Source organism: Triticum dicoccoides, chromosome 5A, assembly GCF_002162155.2.
Source record: "Triticum dicoccoides isolate Atlit2015 ecotype Zavitan chromosome 5A, WEW_v2.0, whole genome shotgun sequence".
In the NCBI taxonomy this organism is placed as follows: domain Eukaryota; kingdom Viridiplantae; phylum Streptophyta; class Magnoliopsida; order Poales; family Poaceae; genus Triticum; species Triticum dicoccoides.
The window spans coordinates 640,443,290-640,461,237 of record NC_041388.1 but is presented as its reverse complement, the minus strand read 5'-3'; positions in this window follow the sequence as shown (position 1 = coordinate 640,461,237).

Genomic DNA, 17,948 nt, shown 5'->3' with positions numbered 1-17,948 from the left:
GCTGGATAGCGGTCGATGTGTGGAGTAATCTCTACTATTAAAGGGGGATCGAACGTCGTGATGGTTCGACCACCTTGTTCGATCCTCCCGCCTCGTACGAACCTACCCTCGTCCCCGCCTTCCCACCCGTCTACGCACGAAAGAAAGAAAAAAAGAAAAAAGGTAAAACAACCTACGTCCCCACGTCCCCGTATTCCACCTCCCACTCCCTTCCCCCAAACCCCTCAGTCTCAATTCCCTTTCTCTCCAGAGAGGAATCTCCGCGGCCGACTTCCTCCCGCCTACAGCGACCTCGAGCGGCCGCGCACTACAGCCAAGCTAGATTGGAGTGGTGGATCCACGCCCTTGACATCTCACAGAGTCCATGAGGACGGCAACGCGGGGAGGGAGCGACGACGGCAACGATGAGTGACGGCGATGTGGGGAGGGCGGTGCATCGACATCAACGACAACCGACGGCTGAGGTAACGCTAGCTCCACCACATCGGCCCCCATTGTTGGTCTCAAGTAGTCTCCATCGCCCCTGCACCGTGAGCCTCGCGCCAGCGGGCTGCGTGCTCCTCGCGTTTGTATATGCTCTGGGCATAGTAAGAGGGGAGCTGGAGGGGTTTGCCGCGTAGCCGGTTGCCGCATGATGCTAAGCTTCACCACTGTTTGCTGCGTGATTTAATTTGTCTGTTTTTAGTTGGGAATCGGAACAGGTGTGGCAGAACGACATCGACCTCCTCAAGCAGTCGGCGGGTCCATAGAAGCTCCTCATTCCTCATGGTACGTGTGCATCAGACCACATAGGATGTGGGTGAAACATGCCTTTCCGTTCAATTGATTTTTCTCCCAGCTCCAGATTATGTGTTGTCAACTTGTCAAGTGCCACAGCTGCTTCAACATGTAAGAGCATGGTCTTTTCTCTACTTTAGTCACATGTTGCTAAATTATTGCTTGTCAGACTTAACTACAGAGCAATATCATATTTCCTTTAGGGGCATATGTTTGTCCTAAAACTTTGATGCCTCAAATTACGAAACAAGAATAGGTATTATTAATTTGTTATATGAAAAATGGTGGCATTACCCAAATATCTTTGTCCTATAAATGAGATGTGATCAACATTATTCCTGCAAACTGAGAAGCAGCTCATCTGGTCCTCTATGTATGTGATTATGTTGATAGATAATGTTACAAAGTTCAGAAAAGTATGGTAACACACGGGTGTTCCGACCCCCTTTTATCTAGCCATTCACCCTTGATGAGATTTGTGCCCTTGTCTATCGAACATCAAAGCATTAGCAGCAGTTGCCTATTTATCTAGTCCATTTGACCAAGCTAATGGGGGGCGCTCCTAGGGACAAGTAGGGTGTAGGGGTAGGCAGAGTAGGCAAAAGATGCTAGGCCCTCTTGCATGTTGGTCTGACTGGCTGATTACTTATTGAAAAGACAAGACTGGGTGAAGCATGTGGCGCATCCACGCATGCAATAGGTGCTGGGTCTGGGAGCTAATCCTGACATAAGTGACAGGCAGGTCACAGTAACTAGTCATACGTGAAGAGAGAAAGATGAGAAAGGAAAGAAGAGAGAGAGAGAGCCCGTATCATTACTGGTCTGTGTCTTCCACGCGAATGTGAGAGAAATGAAAAAATGAGGAGAGAGAGAGAGAGAGCAGTGCCCACGTGAGTTCATTTTCTTTATGTACGCAGCGGTGTCAGGAATCTCAAATAAACAATGCCCTATGCAGCCGCTGGGATTACTATTCGTGTTCTGTGCAAAACGCAATGACTAGACAGGGTGTGGTCCAGATCCGGAAAGAAGTAAAAGTGACGCGAACAGCGTGGATTGTGGGGTGTCCCTGCACCCGGGAGTCAAAAATCCTGTCTCTACAAAGTTAGTTCAGATTATCCTGAAGCATGTCGCTCTCTGTCTGAAGTTAAGCATGGTCAGCATTCGTGAACTGTACTATGGTTGATTTGATTACTCTGTTAGTCTACTGTGATGCTATGTTCGTTTGCTCCACCACTGTCTTTTGCATACCATGTCCTAACTATAAGTGCACACAAGATTACATACAAGTAGATGAAAAAGTAAGATGTTAAACATTGATCAGTCACCATGTTGCAGCAAGGGTTCATTTGATACTCTATGTGGTGATGGAAATGCTTCTTTCTTTTGTTCAATCCTTTTGTTTCCCCATTAAATTTCCATGAACTAATAATCTAACTGAACCATTGACAAAAAAGTCCCGATTTTAATGTCTTTCTTTTTAAGTTTTTAGGTGTGCTGTTAAACCTTGTCGAGGGAGGTGGTGGCGACTGGTGGTGCGAAGCCGGCCCTCCACAAGGGCTTCTCCATGATGCTACGCTCTCCCATCGGTCTCTTCTTGCCTTCGCTCAGGCAGGCACCGACAGGGCTGACACGTCGTTGATCAGCGATGGATAGCGTGGCGACGCAGGTGTGTGAGGAGTCTCCGGCTGCTACAGGCTACCGCCTCAGGTTTGGTCTTCTATTCTACTACCTTAATCCCATAATTTTCTTCTTGCACCATTCCATTCTTGTTAGTTATCACGTGGGATCCCATTAGGCCTCATGTCTGGACAGAGATTTTCTACAATTGGCATATTAGGCAACCCGTATATGGTAAAAAAGCACTGACCAATAATAGATTGTGTACACTTATTACTGATTCAATTTCCATTGTTCATAATATAATAACTTTTCTGCTTGGATTTTTGCAGGGGATGAAGCAAACACATATTGGGAGTTTCTCAAAATTTCATCACTTTGTTGTAGAATCATGGTGCTGATTAAATAATCCTTGATTGATTTTGAATCTTTGCCAATAGTTCAACATATTTTTCTAATCACAAGGTCTGAAAGGTATCATTCAAAATCTGCAGATGATCAGTACTGTCAAACCCACATCTTCTCTGCCATCTTCTACATGAACTACTTTGTAAAAAGTGGAAAATTGTTGCTTGTAATGTCGATGTGCAGACTACCAAATTGGGAAATTTTCGATCATGGTAAAACTACATTGTACAAAGTGAATCATATTAGTAATGTCTCCCAACTCTCAAATTGTTGCTTGTTATATTAATTTCCAAACTACCAAATTGGAAAATTTTCAATCATGATATGATTGTGAGAATTGATGCATGATTGCAGATGGCTACCAAACCGTAAAATTTCAACATTCAAAAGATGTATTTTGTATGGGCAGGTTTGATGCATGATTGCAGCTGCATTTAGGTTTCGTATTCTCCAAGAACTATGTATGTATACCGATAATAATTACTCCCTCCGTGTCTTAAAACTGTACTAAATCGAAGACACTTATTTTGGGACGGGGGAGTACTTTGTTTTCAAATGGCACCTGTTATGCACATGATAACTGTGCATGTATAAATTAGCATCAGGTTGCCTGCACATTGAACTTATAATTCTTTTTCTGAATAATGTGTCATATTTTGATTCCTGTCAAAATGACCATTCCTATTTGCTTTCTAGACATCTTGTATGTGGCTTGTGCTGATAATAATTTTTATTTTTCTCAAGATTCGATATGCTTGTGAAGGGTACATTACGATTTACGAGCATGTAATCTTCTCTGATAATCAAAGTGTCGCATAGTCTTATGTGCATTCATCAGAGCTATTCCATAATTTTGTCCCTACTTATGCCTTTTTACACTTTTATAAGTGTAGCTTTTAATTTTTTAAATACGCTGATTCTTTTTTAGGTCTTCATTTGTGCAGAATTACTTCCGCGGTAAGTCGGAGTGTGATGTCTTCTCATGGGCTACTGTCATCAATCAAGGTGGCCATCGGTCGATATCAAGCTTGACGAGTACTTCCTTAAGGCTGATGTTTGTTCCCGTCGCATCGCTGGCCGAGGCCCCACCTCCATGGGAAGCTGCTATTTTTTTGATAGATTGGCAGTGAGATGCTTGGATAGGAGAAAAGAAACCAGAAGTGCATGAGAGATAGATGTTGAGAACCTAAATAATGCACACACATTTACATATTTCATGTGATGGTAGTACGTCATCGTAGTTTTCTTGTTGGTTGTCCTACTGAATGTTACTATCAGTCCTAACTCAGCACATCACTCTCAATTTTCAGTCATGCTTGGAGGTTTTATCTGTAATTCTACAAAATTAGAAAGCATTTCTAAGCCTCAACGTAATGTTGAAACTTAGAGGTGATCAAATCATACGCTTTTTGGGCTGTAAGAGCTTAAACTAACTATTGCTTTTTGGGTTGTACAAGCTTAAACTAACTATGGCGGACTTCCTGGCTTTGAATTTTCAGTTTTTTTGCAGAAGTCTGTATTTATCCATGGTCAAGATATGGGGCACATAGAGCTTGGTTTGTTAAGCTTCTTTATATTCTCAAGGAGGTCAGGAGTTCCTCTTGAGAAGGAAGAGGATAGCCTTTAACTCAACATACCCCTTCAGAGGGAACTGCTTGAACTCAAGATGCTCCTCCTGGTCATTTGATCGATACAGAAATAACCTTTTATGAGAGTGATGTAAACGTCAGATGCTTTGCATTAAACATACCTCTCTTGCAGATCTCTTTTTCTTTGGGTTTGGGAGTAGTATATGTTGTTTGAGAGGGTCTATTTTTTTTGAGAAAATATGATTTTGTTCTTTGTTTCTATACTTATCAGAGTTCATGTTTCTTTCCAGTTCTGAGACGTACTTCGTAAGTTTCCACTCAAAAAGGAGATCAAATAATATTTTGAATCGATGACATAATAAATGAAAATAGAAGATTTTGAATAGGGTTTGCCCACACGGCACTGTGAAAAAGGTAAAGGGAAAGAAAGGGTGAGGAGAATAAAATGATGCAAGGGGGAGTTTTTAAAGACATACGACGATTGCCTACAAAGAAAAAAGAGAGAGAGAGAGAGTCAATTTGTCCAGGAATTGAAACCAGCCCTATCATATCCGACACACATTTTTTAATTTGAAAAATTATTTGATCATAATGTGTTTTTTAATCCGTGACAACATACGGGCATTCAGCTAGTAGTAGTAGATGCAGAATCATTTCGGTCTACTTGTCATGGACGTGATGCCTATATACATGATCATGCCTAGATATTCTCATAATTATTCACTATTCTATCAATTTCTCGACAGTAATTTGTTCACCCACCGTAATACTTATGCTATCTTGAGAGAAGCCACTAGTGAAACCTATGGCCCCCGGGTCTATCTTTTATCATATAAGTTTCCAATCTATTTTACTTTGCAATCTTTACTTTCAATCTATATCATAAAAATACCAAAAATATTTATCTTATTATTATTATTATTATCTCTATCAGATCTCACTCTCGTAAGTGACGGTGAAGGGATTGACAACCCCTTTATTTATCGCGTTGGTTGCGAGGTTCTTATTTGTTTCTGTAGGTACGAGGGGCTTGTGCGTAGTCTCCTACTGGATTGATACCTTGGTTCTCAAAAACTGAGGGAAATACTTACACTACTTTGCTGCATCACCCTTTCCTCTTCAAGGGAAAACCAGCGCAGTGCTAAAGAGGTAGCAATGTATGTCTTGCTATGAATACCCGTGGTGACAATGGGGTATCATATTGATTCACTTGATATGTGTTTTGGCACTCAATTCGCGGATTCCCGAGGTGACATTGGGGTAATCTATGCATAGGGGTTGGTGCTCGTTCTCGTCTTTGTTTCTCTGGTAGAAATCTTGGGGCACTCTTTGAGGTTCTTTGTGTTGGATTGAGTATTATGAATCTGAAATTGTTTGATGCATATCGTATAATCAATTCACGGATACTCGCGGTGACATTGGAGTATCTAGGTGACATTAGAGTTTGTTGATGTGTATCTTATGGTGTTATTTTAGTACGAACTCTTGGTTAGATCGATCGGAAAGAATAGCTTGGTGTTATTTTAGTATGAATTCTAGGATAGATTGATCGGAAAGAATAGCTTTGAGGTGGTTGATACGTCTCCAACGTATCTATAATTTTTTATTGTTCCATGCTATTATATTATCAACCTTGGATGTTTTATATGCATTTATATGCTATTTTATATGATTTTTAGGACTAACCTATTAACCTAGAGCCCAGTGCCAGTTTCTGTTTTTTCCTTGTTTCAGAGTATCGCAAAAAAGAAAAATCGAACGGAGTCCAATTGACCTGAAACTTCACGGAACTTATTTTTGGACCAGAAGAAGCCCACGGAGTATCAGAGTTGGACCAGGAGAGTCCCGGGCTGCCCACGAGGGTGGGGACGTGCCCACCCCCCTGGGCGCACCCCCTGCCTCGTGGACAGCCCGGAGGTCCACCGACGTACTTCTTCCTCCGATATATACCCATATACCCTAAAAACTTCGGGGAGCACAATAGATCGGGAGTTCCACCGCCAGAAGTCTCTGTAGCCACCGAAAACCAATCTAGACCCATTCCGGCACCCTGCCGGAGGGGGAATCCCTCTCTGGTGGCCATCTTCATCATCCCGACACTCTCCATGACAAGGAGGGAGTAGTCCACCCTCGGGGCTGAGGGTATGTACTAGTAGCTATGTGTTTGATCTCTCTCTCTCGTGTTCTTGAGGTGGTACGATCTTGATGTATTGTGAGCTTTGCTATTATAGTTGGATCTTATGATGTTTCTCCCCCTCTACTCTCTTGTAATGGATTGAGTTTTCCCTTTGAAGTTATCTTATCGGATTGAGTCTTTAATGATTTGAGAACACTTGATGTATGTCTCGCGTGGGATACCTGTGGTGACAATGGGGTATTCTATTTATCCACTTGATGTATGTTTCGGTGATCAACTTGCGGGTTTCGCTCATGAACCTATGCATAGGGGTTGGCACACGTTTTCTTCTTGACTCTCTGATAGAATCCTTGGGGCACTCTTTGAAGTACTTTGTGTTGGTTTGAATAGATGAATCTAAGATTGTGTGATGCATATCGTATAATCATACCCACGGATACTTGAGGTGACATTGGAGTATCTAGCTGACATTAGGGTTTTGGTTGATTTGTGTCTTAAGGTGTTATTCTAGTACGAACTCTAGGGCTGTTTGTGACACTTATAGGAATAGCCCAACGGATTGATTGGAAAGAATAACTTTGAGGTGGTTTCGTACCCTACCATAATCTCTTCATTTGTTCTCCGCTATTAGTGACTTTGGAGTGACTCTTTGTTGCATGTTGAGGGATAGTTATGTGATCCAATTATGTTATTATTATTGAGAGAACTTGCACTAGTGAAAGTATGAACCCTAGGCCTTGTTTCCTAGCATTGCGATACCGTTTACGCTCACTTTTATCATTAGTTACCTTGCTGTTTTTATATTTTTTCAGATTACAAAAACCATTATCTACTATCCATATTGCACTTGTATCACCATCTCTTCGCTGAACTAGTGCATCTATACAATTTACCATTGTATTGGGTGTGTTGGGGACACAAGAGACTCTTTGTTATTTGGTTGCAGGGTTGCTTGAGAGAGACCATCTTCATCCTATGCCTCCTACCGATTGATAAACCTTAGGTCATCCACTTGAGGGAAATTTTCTACTGTCCTACAAACCTCTGCACTTGGAGGCCCAACAACGTCTACAAGAAGAAGGTTGTGTAGTAGACATCAGTGGTTTCGTACCCTACAAACAATTTCTTCTTATTTTCTCTGCTAGATAGGAACTTTGGAGTTATTCTTCATCGCATGTTGAGGGATGGTTATATGATCCAATTATATTAGCATTGTTGAGGGATTGCACTAGTGACAGTATGGACCCTAGGCCTCATTTTCAAGCATTGCAATACCGTTTGTGCCCAGTTTCATCAATTGCTACCTTGCTGTTTTTATTGTTCCTACTACAAAAATCAATATCTAGTATCATAACTACACTTGTATCACCATCTCTTTGCCAAACCAGTGCACCTATACAATTTACCATTGTATTTGGTGTGTTGGGGACACAAGAGAATTTTTATTATTTGGTTGCAGGGTTGTTTGAGAGAGACCATCTTCATCCTACACCTCCCACGGATTTATAAACCCTAGGTCATCGGGTATGGGGTCCCGAACTGTGCTCTAAGGCGGATGGTAACAGGAGGCAGGGGACATGATGTTTACCCAGGTTCGGGCACTCTTGATGGAGGTAATACCCTACGTCCTGCTTGATTGTTCTTGATGATATGAGTATTACAAGAGTTGATCTACCACGAGATCGTAGAGGCTAAACCCTAGAAGCTAGCCTATGGTATGATTGTCTGTTGTCCTACGGACTAAACCCTCTGGTTTATATAGACACCTGAGGGGGCTAGGGTTACACAAGGTTGGTTACAAGGGAGGAGATATACATATCCGTATTGCCTAGCTTGCCTTCCACGCCAAGTAGAGTCCCATCCGGACACAAGACGAAGTCTTTCAATCTTGTATCTTCATAGTCCAACAGTCCGGCCAAAGGATATAGTCCGGTTGTCCGGAGACCCCCCAATCCAGGACTCCCTCAGTAGCCCCTGAACCAGGCTTCAATGACGATGAGTGCGGCGCGCAGTATTGTCTTCGACATTGCAAGGCGGGTTCCTCCTCCGAATACTCCATGGAAGAGTTTGAACACAAGGATAGTGTCTGACCCTGCAAAACAAGTTCCATGTACCACCGTAGAGAGAATAATATTTCCACAAATCTAATGTGCTGACACGTTTTGAAGGTATGACATCACGCCACGGCCCGGTCATTATTCGAACCGTTTTTGTCAACCAGCACCGCACATATCGCGAGGCGGTTTTTTTGACACGTCTTGTCAAAGCAGAGGTCATGTTCCCCTTATCGCGGGATTCTCATTAATACGGACCTGGGTAACCCAACCGCGCCATCAATTACGGTGCCTGGGGAATAAGAGGTTTTTACCAGGCGAGTGGGGAGACACATCGCCTCTTTCTCCCTTATAAAGGGACAAGAATTTACCCTTTTCACCCACGCCTTCTTCTTCCTCGCTTACCCATTCCCGCACACTCGAGCTCTAGCGCCCAAGCTCGCGTTCTTCTTCTCAAACCACTCCTAGCATGTCCGGAGCAGGAGGCAAGTGGATGGTCTCCTCCGTCATGGAGGAGAACATCAAAAAGTTACGGGAAGCCGGATATTTGGCCGCGGATATCGCACACCGGCTGCCAGATGCGGGGCAGATCATCCCTACGCCTGAACCCCATGAGAGGGTAGTTTTTCTTACCCACTTCGTCCGGGACTGGGATTTCCGCTCCACCCATTCGTCCACGGGCTCATGTTCTACTATGGTCTAGATTTTCACGATCTGCCCCCCAATTTCATCCTCAACATATTGGCGTTTATCGTCGTGTGCGAGGCCTTCCTCCGCATCAAGCCCCATTTCGGCCTGTGGCTGAAGACTTTTAATGTCAAACCGAAGGTGGTGGTCGGCCAGCAGGCAGAGTGTGGAGGCGCCATGGTGGGCAAGATGCCTAACATCACCTGGCTCGAAGGCTCCTATGTGGAGACCATAAAGGGTTGGCAATCGGGGTGTTTCTACATCACCGAGCCATGCGACTCCAACTGGGCGGCGGCCCCCAAATTTCGATCCGGAGTCCCCACGCGGCTCACCTGCTGGAAAAAGAAGGGCCTATCCCAGGGTTCTTCGGTGGAGCTGACCGGACTCCAGACCTGCATCCAGAACATGACGAACAAGAAAATCAAGCTTGTCAACATGGTCCAGGTTATGCTCTTCCGCCGGATCCTTTCGTGTCAACGACGGGCATTTTCTTTGTGGGAGTTCGACTCAGCCAAGCACCAGACGCTGCGAGAGCTCTATGACACGATGCATGAGGATGTCTGGAGGGTGCTATTCAAGAGCCCCGAGATTCCTCCCTCCTTGACCGAGGACCACGGACTCAGCGCAAAGCACCGCGCCAATCCGGTAGGCTTTTATATCTCTCAGGGTATTTATTTGCCCCGGTTTAGTTATGTGCAGGATCTAAGCTTCCATGTCATTAACAGGACTGGATAGAGACATCGGAGCAGCTTGATTGCCCAGCCCCCCTACCCGAAGATCCTGCAGACGCTCTTCTAACAAAGGTGCTGACTCTGGCACCTTACAAGGTGCCGGCAAAGAAGGCCAAGAAGAAGGCCACGGGGACCCAAAAGGGTCTCCGGCACAAGGTTGTATCGGACTCATCGTCGGATGACTCCGACGCACACTCCTCCCACGGAAACGAGTAGGAGGAGGAGAAAAGTTCTCCCTCCCAGCCGGGGGAGACGAGAAAAGGAAGGCCGACTGTCGGTGTCAAAACTGGCGGATCTTGGGTAGGGGGTCCCGAACTGTGCATCTAAGGCAGATGGTCACATGAGGCAGGGGACACGATGTTTACCTAGGTTCAGGCCCTCTTGATGGAGGTAATACCCTACGTCCTGCTTGATTGTTCTTGATGATATGAGTATTACAAGAGTTGATCTACCACAAGATCGTAGAGGCTAAACCCTAGAAGTTATCCTATGGTATGATTGTCTATTGTCCTACGGACTAAACCCTCCGGTTTATATAGACACCGGAGGGGGCTAGGGTTACGCAAGGTCGGTTACAAGGGAGGAGATATACATGTCCGTATTGCCTAGCTTGCCTTCCACGCCAAGTAGAGTCCCATTCGGACACGAGACGAAGTCTTCAATCTTGTATCTTCATAGTCCAACAGTCCGTCCAAAGCATATAGTCCGGCTGTCCGGAGACCCCCTAATCTAGGACTCCCTCAGTAGCCCCTAAACCAGGCTTCAATGACGATGAGTCCGGTGCGCGGTGTTGTTGTCGGTGTCAAAACCGGCGGATCTCGGGTAGGGGGTCCCGAACTGTGCGTCTAGGCCGGATGGTAATAGGAGGTAGGGGACACGAAGTTTTACCCAGGTTTGGGCCCTCTCGATGGAGGTAAAACCCTATGTCCTGCTTGATTAATATTGATGATATGGGTAATACAAGAGTTGATCTACCACGAGATCAGAGAGGCTAAACCCTAGAAGCTAGCCTATGGTATGATTGTAGATGTGTATTTTGTCCTACGGACTAGAACCCTCTGGTTTATATAGACACCGGATAGGGTTAGGGTTATATAGAGTCGGTTACAATGGTAGGAGATCTAAACATCCGTATCGCCAAGCTTGCCTTCCACACCAAGGAAAATCCCTTCCGGACACGGGACGGAGTCTTCAATCTTGTATCTTCATAGTCCAGGAGTCCGGCTGAAGGTATAATTCGGCTATCCGAACACCCCCTAATCCAGGACTCCCTCAGTAGCCCCTGAACCAGGCTTGAATGACGACGAGTCCGGCGCGCAAATTGTCTTTGGCATTGCAAGGCGGGTTCCTCCTCCAAGCACTTCATAGAAGATTTTGAACACAGAGATAGTGTCCTTCTTTCCACATATTGCCATAGAGAGAATAATAATATTAACACAAATCCAATCTGCTGATGTATTCCATGGTGCGACACGCCACGGCCCAGCCTTTATCCAAATCGTTTCATTATCCCACCTCAGCGCGTTATGCGAGGCGGTTTCCTTGGCTCGTCTTGTCAAAGCAGAGATCGTGTCCCTTTATTCCGGTATTCTCATCAATATGGGCGTGTGTAACCCAACCGCGCCTTTGATTACGGCGCTTGGAGATAATCAAGTTTTACCAGGCTGGTGGGGGCATGTAGTCGCGCCCACCCATATAAGGGGATAAGGATCCACCTTTTCACCCACGCCTTCTTCCTCCTTTGCCTATCCATTCTTGCACACTCGAGCTCCAGCGCCCAAGTCCGCACTACGACCTCGACCTTCTCCAGTCATGTCCGGAGCGGGAGGCAAGTGGATGGTCTCCTCCGTCACGGAGGGACACATAAAAAAGCTGAGGAAGGCCGGATATCTGGCCAGCGACATCGTGCACCGACTCCCCGAGAAGGGGCAGCTCATCCCCACTCCTAGGCCCCATGAGAGGGTGGTATTTCTCCCCCATTTCCTCCATGGATTGGGCTTCCCTCTGCATCCATTTGTCCGGGGGCTCATGTTCTACTACAGCCTGGATTTCCACGATCTAGCCCCGCACTTCGTCCTCAACATCTCGGCGTTTATCGTCGTGTGCGAGGCTTTCCTCCGCATCCGCCCTCATTTCGGCTTATGGCTAAAGACCTTCAACGTCAAGCCGAAGGTGGTGCGCGGCAGCCAGGCAGAGTGCGGCGGTGCCATGGTTGGCAAGATGGCCAACGTCCTGTGGCTCGAGGGCTCCTTTGTGGAGACCCTGAAGGGGTGGCAATCGGGGTGGTTTTACATCACCGAGCCGTGCGATCCCGAATGGGTCGCAGCCCTCGAGTTTCGGTCCGGACCCCCTACGCGGCTCACCTCCTGGAAGGAGACCGGCCTGTCATGGGGTAAAAAAGGAGAGCTGAGCGGACTCCAAACATGCATCCAAACCCTGGTGGACAAGAAGCTCAAGCTTGTCAACGTAGTCCAGGTTATGCTCATCCGCCTGATCCTCTCGTGTCAATGATGGGCCTTCAACCAGTGGGAGTTCGACCCGGCGCAGCATCAAACTCTAAACAGGCTCTTCGACACGACGTACGAAGATGCCTGGAGGGTGCTTTACAAGGGCGCCGAGGCTCCCGCATCCGCTGCCGAGGATCGCGGATTCAGTACTCAGCATCACGCTCATGCGGTAAGCCGTTTTTGTCCTTTTACAGGGTATCAGTTTTTCATGGTTTGACTCTATGCGGGATCTGAGTTCCCTTATCTTTGATAGGATTGGGTGGCGACGTCCGGACAGATCAACTGTCCGGCTCCTCTGCCCGAAGGCCCAGCGGACACTCGCTTGGCGAAGCTACTGGTTCCGGCGCCCTATGTGGTGCCGGAGAAGAAGGCCACGAAAAGGGCCATGGGGACTCGAAAGAGTGCCCGGCGCCAGGAGGTGTCGGATTCGTCATTCGACGGTCCTGAAGCGCCTTCCTCTCGTGAAGACGAGGAGGTAGAAGAAGAGACCTGTCCACCTCCAGTGTGAGGAGAGAAAAAAAGGAAGGCCGCCCTCTCCGAGGAGGCCGGAGGGTCCAAGAAGGGGAAAACCCTTCCTCCGGACTGCTCCACCGACGCCGACGATGACGAAGAGGAGTGGCAGCCCAGGGCCAAGCCCCTGGCAAAATCATAAGTGTCCGGATACCGGGGTAATTCATAGTATTCGTTTTTTGCACAGCTTTTCCTTATGTCGAATATGTTTATGCAGCCAACCCAAGGACTGGCTCGATGCATCGTCGAGCGGCTCACTGGACCCGTCGAAGGTGAACTCACTTCCGACGGCTTCATCCCCTGCCCTGCGGACGACACCAAAGTGTTGTCCCAACAGGTTCCAAGCCGGGAGGAGGTGGTCCTGGAGGCGCCGCAAGGCGACCTCCCGGACTCCAGGAGTAAAGGGGATGAAACCCCCCAGGGCTCCAAGTCCGGCTTAAGGCCGGACACAGCTCCAGAATCTTCAAGAGTTCCAGAGTCCGGCGGGCGACCTCCTTCCAAGAGGAGCAAGCCTACTATGCCGGTGACCTCCGTCCAACCAGAGGCGCCGGATAATATGTTGGAGGCGCTCCAAGGTGCCTCCATCGACGAGGGGCACCGCACTATTATGAGTGCGGTGATCCAGAAAGTTATTCCGCCAAAAGCGGACTGACTGAAGCTTGTACAAGCCTTTTAACAAGCTTTGAGGTAATTAAAGAATGTTCAAATAATGTTGCCGCATAGATAGTAGCCCCTGATGCTCTGTTGGGCGTTCGGGAAGAAAAGCCGAATAGAGGATCAAAGAATTCGCAGGAGTCTAACAAAAGGAGTCAATATGCGTATGCAGGCTTCTCTGCTAGCGTCCGCCGCACTGACTGCGGAAGTGGAGGTGCTAAAGCAGAGTCTCGAGGAGTCTGAGCAAGAGCTCGAGCGTGCCAAGAAGTAGCTCGAGGAGAAGGAAGGTAAGAAATACCCTGTTTGAATATGTATATAAAAAGGTGCAATTGCAAAAAATGACAGGATTGACATGGCTATTGCAGGGGCCACATCTGAGGTGGCAACCCTTAAGCAAGCGCTGCTCGAGGCCGAGAAGAGTGCGGCCATGGAGTGCACCGAGCGAGAGAGGTATGAGGCTGAGGTTTGCAAGGTGCGACAAGAGCTCCAGGTTCTCATGAAGAAACATGAGAGTTTGGAGCTTGACTCGAAGACGCGAGTGTCCGAGCTCGCGGCAGCTATAGAAAATGCCAAGTCTGCCAAGGCCGAGTCCTAGAAGACCCTCCAGGAGTTGGATGAGGTGAAGAAGATTGCAGCGGGTAAGGCATTCTTTATGCAAAGCAAACACATAAACGTGAGTTACCTGTTACTTACCCGAATCCGGAGCTCTCCAGGAGCGTTCGCAGATCTTCCCCGGAGTGTATCTGATGCCGCCGCATTCTATAGAGCCGAGGAGGGCAGCTCGACGGAGAAGGTGTTCTGGTCTCAGTACGCTGAGGCCGGACACCCCGTGCCCCTGAGCGACCAGCTGAAGCAACTAGTCGAGCTCCACAAGGTGGCCGAACAGGCCATGAAGGGTCTCCTAGTTCGGCTATGGCCTGGAGAGGCTCTACCTGGGAGCTATTTCGGTCTGGTGCGGCGGCTGGTGGAGGCCTGTCCGAGGCTTGAAGACATCAAGCGCTCAGTCTGCATTGAAGGTGCCCATAGGGCCCTTGCCTGTGCTAAGGTGCACTGGGGCAAGCTGGATGCGGAGGAGCTTGTGAAGGACGGGCCACCGCTGGGGAAAGGTCATCGCAAGCCCGAGAATTATTATAAGGATGTTCTGAAGGGTGCCCGCCTTGTTGCGGATGAATGTACCAAGGATGTATTTTTTGAGTAAAACCCGCTCGTGTTATCCTGTGCGCTGAAAACTTGTTCATATGCGCTAAGCTATGCTGCTTGAATTTAAAATATTACCTTTTGTGCGGCTGTTTATCAATACTGAGAGATGGCGAGTCGTCGGCTTCTGCCCCCATGCCGCTAGTGCTGGGGTGTTCGGGGATAAACCTGGGCGCTCTTTTCCCCATATTTGGGTCCTTCGAGGGAGGCGCTCAGCCCAATGAACGAGGCAATCAGACTATAATGCGTGAACACTCTCACTTAGCCATAGAATTCTATAATTTTCAATTTCGGCGAAGCCCCTAGTATTCAGAAGACCGATTTCGGGGCGCTATCCACGCCTTGGCCGGATAGAGCCGACTCCTCGCCCGAAGCAGCATAAGTCTTTAGGGACTCGAAAAAACCTCTCGAACAGTGACCAGCTCTCGCTTCATCATGACAGTCAGTTTTAGCTTTCGCCACTGAGGTGCTCGGCCCAGCTCAACTGGGGCACAATCGCAGTGGTTCTCCTAGTGCTACCTTAGCCGATATAGCGGAACATAAGGCACCAACACATAGGATCCTGGCAAACCCAACTATTGACCCAAGACATGATTCAGAGCCGATGCATATAATGCTATAAGTTCGGGGTGCCGCACTTGTTAAAGTGTTCGGACTTCTCACACTATGTTGAGGGGTACTGAAGCCCCTGGCGTATTTTGGCCGTACCAAAGTGTACGGGTGCAACATGTCATTAAGGAATATATATATATATATATATATATATATATATATATATATATTAAAAAAAGGTAATGCAAAAAATAGACAAAAGCTATGCATTGTTCATTAAAATAGCTGCAATCAAAGCAGAACGATACAAGTGATGCGATAAACGAAAAGTTGGACTATTTAACATGTCTGCTTCAGGGGCAAGCTGCGGGATAGTATGCGAAACAGGTATACTACTCGTGATAGAGACCACCTGGGATTTCCGTAATGCGGCATGGCTTGTCTGCTTCCCTGGTCCTTGCATCGTTTGTGCGGCAATTGAACTGCCGAACAAGCCTTCCGAAGAGTAGAGTCCTGGAAGTAAGAGAAAAGTATAAAAAAAGTCGGTAGCCCCTGGTGCGGTTTAAGCCGTGTTTTGGGCGTGCCATGATGGTGCCCCTCCCCCTATGCCCATGGTATTTCTAGGGCATAGTTATGTACGCGAAGTACTGGCGTCGCCTTTTTGCGGGGGTTGGGGTTGGGGCCGCATTGCTACGCCTGCTCGGAACGTGCCAGGCGGTCTTGTTGTAGGTTACTCCGGGCGCACTTGACTGTGTCCGGACGTTTAATGGCCGGGCTGGAGAACTGCCTGGAGAGGCTGCTTTGTACTTCCGCTGCAAGGGCCGCCGTGTGCTCCTCCATTCGGAGGGAGCGTTCGGTGTTTCCATTGACCGTAATTACTCCTCGAGGGCCTGGCATCTTGAGCTTAAGGTATGCGTAGTGCGGGACCGCATTGAACTTGGCGAATGCAGTTCACCCGAGCAGTGCATGGTAGCCACTGCGGAACGGGACTATGTCGAAGATTAACTCCTTGCTTCAAAAATTATCCGGAGATCCAAAGACCACTTCAAGTGTGACTGAGCCTGTACAGCTGGCCTCTACACATGGTATTACGCCTTTAAATGTCGTTTTGGTGGGCTTAATCCTCGAGGGATCTATGCCCATTTTCCGCATAGTATCCTGGTAAAGCAGGTTCAGGCTACTGTCGCCGTCCATAAGGACTCTAGTGAGATGAAATCCGTCAATAATTGGGTCGAGAACCAATGCGGTGAATCCGCCATGACGGATGCTAGTGGGATGGTCTCTTTGATCAAAGGTGATCGGGCAGGAGGACCATGGGTTGAACTTTGGGGCGACTGGCTCTACCGCGTATACGTCCCTTAACGCGCGCTTCTGCTCCCTCTTGGGGACGTTGGTGGCGTATATCATGTTCATCGTCCGCACTTGTGGGGGGAAACCCTTCTGCCCATTGTTGTTCGGCGGCCGGGCTCCTCGTCGTCATTGCTATGCAACCCCTTGTCTTCATTGTCGGCGCTTAATCTGCCTGCCTGCTTGAACACCCAACAGTCCCTGTTGGTGTGATTGGCCGGCTTTTCGAGGGTGCCATGTATTTGACACAAGCGGTCGAGTATTCGGTCCAAGCTGGACGGGCCCCTGGGATTCCTTTTGAATGATTTTTTCTGCTGACCGGATTTAGAGCCTCTGAATCCGGCATTAACTGCCGTATCCTTAGCATTGTCGCCGTTGATGCGGCGCTTCTGTTGGTTGCGATGCGACCTGCCACTAATGTCCCTGGTGTCCGAACGACTAGAGTTCTTGGTCATATTGTTGCTACGAGCAAGCCAGCTGTCTTCTCCCACGCAAAAGCGGGTCATGAGTGCCGTGAGTGCTGCCATAGATTTCGGCTTCTCTTGTCCTAGGTGCCGGGCAATCCACTCGTCACGGATATTATGCTTGAAGGCTGCTAAGGCCTCTGCGTCTGGACAGTCGAGTATTTGATTTTTCTTTGTTGGGAACCGTGTCCAGAATTGCCTGGCCAATTCATCTGGCTGCTGAATTACGTGGCTTAGGTCGTCACCATCTGGGGGTCGCACATAAGTGCCCTGGAAATTGTTGAGGAATGCGGCTTCCAGGTCCTCCCAACAGCCGATTCACCCTGTTGGAAGGCTGTTAAGCCATTGCCGGGCTGGTCCTTTAAGCTTGAGTGGGAGGTATTTGATGGCATGGAAATCATCGCCGCGGGCCATGTGGATATGAAGGAGATAATCCTCGATCCATACCGCGGGATCTGTTGAGCCATCATATGATTCAATGTTTACGGGTTTGAAACCCTCGAGGATTTGATGATCCATTATTTCGTCTGTGAAGCACAATGGGTGTGCGGCGCCTCTGTATTGGGCGATATCATGACGTAGCTCCAATGAGCTTTGTCTACTATGTTCGGCCCTGCCAAATTTGTAACCGGCGTGACGGTTGTCATCTCGAGCCGTGGGGTGCCTACATGATCCGTAGATCGATCTTGTTTGCCTTGTCTTGTCCTCCAACATGTC